The 6,000-nt window shown below is 38.4% G+C and overlaps 1 protein-coding gene across 11 annotated transcripts in view; it reads left to right on the top strand.

Moving 5' to 3' along the window:
* The first annotated feature begins 3,773 nt into the window (after positions 1–3,773).
* LOC140166315 (uncharacterized) overlaps positions 3,774–6,000 on the top strand; it is a 122,931-nt gene continuing 120,704 nt past the window's right edge. For all 11 annotated transcript variants that reach the window (XM_072189747.1, XM_072189741.1, XM_072189745.1 and 8 more), the window contains exon 1: positions 3,774–3,965. The gene's annotated coding sequence lies outside the window, so the exon portion shown is untranslated. The remainder of the gene's footprint in view (positions 3,966–6,000) is intronic.

The following is a 6,000-nucleotide window of genomic DNA, read 5'->3' as shown; positions in this document are numbered from 1 at the left end:
CCCCCTCCCCCTCGAGAATTCCTGGCTATGCCACTATTACGTTGGAATATTCGAGGCGGAAAATGTTAACAAGCCGAATTTTGGCATTGAAAAATATCTATGTGGTGAAATGGTGATCAATGAGGCAGATAAAGTGTTTTTAGGCAATTTTCGTGAATTTTACCACTTTAAAATAACCTTGACCCTCCCCCTCCCCCTCGAGAATTCCTGGCTATGCCACTACTACGTTGGAATATTCGAGGCTGAAAATGTTAACAAGTCGAATTTTGCCATTGAAAAATATCTATGTGGTGAAATGGTGATCAATGAGGCAGAAAAAGTTGACAAAGTGTTTTAGGCAATTTTACGACAATTTTCCCACTTTCAAATTGCCCCTTCACCCCCCGGAGAATTCTTAGCTATGTCAATACTACATTGGAATCTTCGAGGCTGACAAAGTTGAAAACGCCGAATTTTGGCATTGAAAAATATCTACGTGGTGAAAAGGTGATCAATGAGGCAGAAAAGGTTGACAAATTGTTTTTAGGCAATTTTCGTGAATTTTGCATCCTTTAAAATTACCTTGCCCCTTCACCCCCCCCGAATTCTTGGCAAAGCCACAACTATGTTGGAATCTTAAAGGCTGACAAAGTTGAAAAAGCCGAATTTTGGCATTGAAAAATATCTACGTGGTGAAAAGGTGATCAATGAGGCAGAAAAGGTTGACAAATTGTTTTTAGGCAATTTTCGTGAATTTTGCATCCTTTAAAATTACCTTGCCCCTTCACCAACCCCCCCCACCACCACCACCACCACCAACCCCCCCCCCGAATTCTTGGCAAAGCCACAACTATGTTGGAATCTTAAAGGCTGAAAAAGTTGAAAAGGCCGAATTGTGGCATTGAAAAAATCTATGTGGTGAAATGGTGATCAATGAGGCAGAAAAAGTTGACAAAGTGTTTTTGGCAATTTTACGACAATTTTCACACTTTCAAATTGCCCCTTCACCCCCCCCGGAGAATTCTTAGCTATGTCACTACTATATACATTGGAATCTTCAAGGCTGAAAAAGTTGAAAAAGCCGAATTTTGGCATTGAAAAATATCTACGTGGTGAAAAGGTGATCAATGAGGCAGAAAAGGTTGACAAATTGTTTTTAGGCAATTTTCGTGAATTTTGCATCCTTTAAAATTACCTTGCCCTTCACGCCCCCCCACCCCGAATTCTTGGCAAAGCCACTACTATGTTGGAATCTTCAAGGCTGAAAAAGTCGAATTTTGGCATTGAAAAATATCTGCGTGGTGAAAAGGTGATCAATGAGGCAGAAAAAGTTGACAAAGTGTTTTAGGCAATTTTACGACAATTTTCCCACTTTCAAATTGCCCTTCACCCCCCCCCCCCGGAGAATTCTTAGCTATGTTACTACTATATACATTGGAATCTTCAAGGCTGAAAATATTGAAAAAGCCGAATTTTGGCATTGAAAAATATCTACGTGGTGAAAAGGTGATCAATGAGGGAGAAAAGGTTGACAAATTGTTTTTTAGGCAATTTTCGAGGATTTTGCATCCTTTGAAATTACCTTGCCCCTTCACGCCACACCCACCCACCACCCCCCACCCCCGAATTCTTGGCAAAGCCACAACTATGTTGAAATCTTCAAGGCTGAAAAAGTTGAAAAAGCCGAATTTTGGCATTGAAAAAATCTATGTGGTGAAATGGTGATCAATGAGGCAGAAAACGTTGACAAAGTATTTTTAGGCAATTTTCGTGAATTTTGCATCCTTTAAAATTACCTTGCCCTTCACCCCCCCCCGAATTTTTGGCAAAGCCACTACTATGTTGGAATCTTCAAGGCTGAAACAGTTGAAAAAGCCAAATTTTGGCATTGAAAAATATCTATGTGGTGAAATGGTGATCAATGAGGCAGAAAAGGTTGACAATTTGTTTTTAGGCAATTTTCGTGAATTTTGCATCCTTTAAAATTACCTTGCCCCTTCACCCCCCCCCCCCCTGAATTCTTGGCAAAGCCACTACTATGTTGGAATCTTCAAGGCTGAAAAAGTTGAAAAAGCCGAATTTTGGCATTGAAAAATATCTATGTGGTGAAATGGTGATCAATGAGGCAGAAAAAGTTGACAAAGTGTTTTAGGCAATTTTACGACAATTTTCCCACTTTCAAATTGCCCTTCACCCCCCCGAGAATTCTTAGCTATGTCAATACTACATTGGAATCTTCGAGGCTGACAAAGTTGAAAAAGCCGAATTTTGGTATTGAAAAATATCTACGTGGTGAAAAGGTGATCAATGAGGCAGAAAAGGTTGACAAATTGTTTTTAGGCAATTTTCGTGAATTTTGCATCCTTTAAAATTACCTTGCCCCTTCACCCCCCTGAATTCTTGGCAAAGCCACTACTATGTTGGAATCCTCAAGGCTGAAAAAGTTGAAAAAGCCGAATTTTGCATTTTTGGCATTGAAAAATATCTACGTGATGAAAAGGTGATCAACGAGGCAGAAAAGGTTGACAAATTGTTTTTAGGCAATTTTCGTGAATTTTGCATCCTTTAAAATTACCTTGCCCCTTCACCAACCCCCCCACCACCACCACCACCAACCCCACCCCTGAATTCTTGGCAAAGCCACAACTATGTTGGAATCTTCAAGGCTGAAAAAGTTGAAAAAGCCGAATTGTGGCATTGAAAAATATCGCCGTGGTGAAATGATGATCAATGAGGCCGAAAAAGTTGGCAAAGTGTTTTTAGGCAATTTTCGTCAAATTACCTTGCCCCTTAACCCCCTCCGCCTTTTCCCCACCCACATCCTGCGATCGTCCTGTCTACATCACTACTACGTTGGAATCTTCCAGGCAGAAAAAGCCAAATTTTGGCAATTTTCGTCAATTTCTCCACTTTAAAATTACCTTGCCCTTCACCCCCCCAGAAACTCCTGGATATGCCACTACTACGTTGGAATCTTCGAGGCTGAGAAAGTTGAAAAAAAAAGGGAACCATGGAACTGAGAGCATAATAAACATGAGGGAAAGAAAGAACCGTATAGGCCTAATTGTATCATACATGTTGTACATAGGCTTAGGAACCGGGGGGTTTGGGGGGTTCAGCCCCTCAATAATTTTGGTGTGGGGCTGGAAGACCTTTCAGCCCCCCCTTAACTTGAATTGTGATAAAATAGAGGGAAAATGGGTGTTTGTGACCTATGTTTTGCAAATTCTTACTCCCAGGTGGCCCACCAATTTTTTAAAATAATTTTCAGCCCCCCCCCCAATGTTGACAATCTTCCTATCCCTCCTCGTCTGGTTACAATTATAGCGTCGAGGAGTATCAAAGCAGAAGCAGAAGCAGCCGCAGAGGCCAATGTTGTGATGTTGTAGCAGATGCCTGCGCTGCATCCCTGCACAGATGATGGTGGATGCGATATCGCTATTTTTGACGTCGCCATTGGATTAACACATAATCATGAAATCTTCACAAACAATTCTAAATTTGTTATGTGGTGTCAAAGCAAAATTATCTTACTCTAAAACCGTTGGGGTTCTGCAAAGTACCCCACTGCAAGTGTGTTAATTGTCCATTTATAATCGCTAACCGTGTATTGTGAATGGGGCTGTCAGCCCTGTATCTTCGCCAGCCTCGTACGTCCGTGTTGCGTGTCCTATGCCGCCTGTCATGCCTGTCCCTGCACTTCAAACTATTTACGCCGTCTGCCCTCAGTTAGTCATATCGCTCGTCACTATTGAGAGAAACCTCATTATCGAAACGCTCAGCACTAAATTAATGAAAACATTTCATGGCGATTTGATCAACACACCGGGTCGCCGGTTGGAGTTTTGGAATAATACCACCCTCGAAAATTAACCAGAAATCAAGCTTTTAAGGAATATAATCACGCATTAGACATAACAAGCAATGGTAAATAGCAGAAACCAACATTCCTACCGCATTTTGGAGGTCTCATTCTAGCTGTGAAGGTAAGTGTAGTGCACGGAGTGAGCATTTTTAAAAACTGAATCATTGCCAAGAATCATCCTTGATTGAAATTGCACGTAACATTGGTGCCCCCGCAATGGTGGTGATGTAATTCGTAAACATTGGCTGTTTCTTGAATTATTATAACGTATTTTAGGTTATTTAAATCCAAGTGTACATATTATGTTCCCCTCCTTTTGTTGGTTGATTTTTGGCTCAATTTATGATGCTTTTAGTTGACTTCATATTCATAAACATTTTCATGAGATGACGTTTGATTTTGATCGAAAAAGAGGGTTGTTGTTGCATCCATAACCATGATAACAGAGGTGATGGACTCAGGCAGGTGCAGGCCTACCGTACTAACCGTAGTATGAAACATGGATAACAAATTTATTTCAAAAGCTCATCTAAAGTGAAACCAGCTGTATTCACCTGCATTCACCACTCTAAAATTCAACAGAGCATTCCATGACATGAGAACATTCTCATAATCATTTTCCATTAGCTAGACTTCATCCATGAATGAACACATAGCATGAGAGCTGCTGTGTGTGTGAACAATACAATGAAAGGCCAAAGGGCAAATGAATTATCCAGGGAAGAAACCAGTGAAAGATCAATGAACTCGCTGCACACCCATATTTTTGTGAATCATGGAACCTTACCTTTTAAAATAAAACCAACAAATTTATTGTTATTCATTGCAATTTTCATCAAACTTATTGCTTAAGTTTAGTTGAGAAACTTCATAAAGTTAAGATAATGGGTAAATGGTATATATTCCATTGTTTATTACTATTTAAAGGAATATTTCGTGATCCTAGCATCCTCTTTTTATGACATTTTTCAGTACATATCCACGAAAAAAGCATATTCCCAAAATATCAGTTGATTCCGATTTTGCGTTTGCGAGTTATGCATGATTATGTGTATTACACTGCTCCAAAGACAATATGTTGTAATTTCGTTCTGGTGCACCAGAAAGAAATCCAAATTTCGCGATATCTTTGCTAAACGAATTAATCTGCAAGAAATATTTTGTACATAAACATTATGTAGCCAGAGTATTCCAGTGATATAAAAATCTCAACTTTTTTTGAGAAAAGTGGGGGATGAGGCTGTGGATCACGAAATGCCCTTTTAATAGGTCTCCCATAAATTTTATATTTTTAGGTTTGGGTAGGTAGCCTGTGATTTATTTAGATTTATATGTTAAGTTCGGCAACTTGAATGTTAAAAAGTTATCCAATCCATGTTTCACTATAAACCTGTGATACCTGTCCTGGTGTATAAAGCAGATTTTAAAAAATGACTCAAGCATTGCAATTGAATTTGTCATTTCTATAGAATGGTGTATTAAATGTTAATCTCATTTACCCGGTACTTCATAATTGTATTAAAGCTGAATTAGATAATGGTAATTGGCACAACTAAATGGAAAATTTCACCAACATTGAAATTGGCAATTTTCCATTGAAAATCTGGTAGATTATTGTTGTAAATGGGTATTAAAATATAAGCTACAGATTAAATGATATAATACTTGGCCAAGTTTATTATAATTATAAAAACAACCAAGGTTTCTGTTTACAAATTACTGAGTTTACAGTACTGTATCAATTTTAGAATAAAATGAATCTACACGTATGTAGAATAAAATAAAATGTAGAATGTATATATTTTAGAATAAAAGGAATCATTTTCTCATTATAAGCTTAAAGCTTGGCAATTGAATATTTTAAAAACACTCCATTTTATACTTTAAATTGAAAACTCGTACGTACATTGAGAGTACGGTACCTGCAAGATTCTTGAAATTTGTACATCATTTGTTTTGAACTCGACTACCGTGTAAACACCCCGTCAAGAAATAAATTATGCTAATCGTTAGTCGCAATCTGAATTCGATGTCGCAATTGAAGTTGACTTCTCTCTATTAAACGGGGTCCTATAGTACACTGTGAATAGAGATTATTAATCCTTATCGTTGAAGTCTCCCCGACCTATTACCGGTAAGTGAATCTTGTACTAGGT

Source organism: Amphiura filiformis, chromosome 12 (genome assembly GCF_039555335.1).
Source record: "Amphiura filiformis chromosome 12, Afil_fr2py, whole genome shotgun sequence".
Taxonomy (NCBI): Eukaryota; Metazoa; Echinodermata; class Ophiuroidea; order Amphilepidida; family Amphiuridae; genus Amphiura; species Amphiura filiformis.
This window is presented reverse-complemented; position numbering and strand designations above follow the sequence as displayed.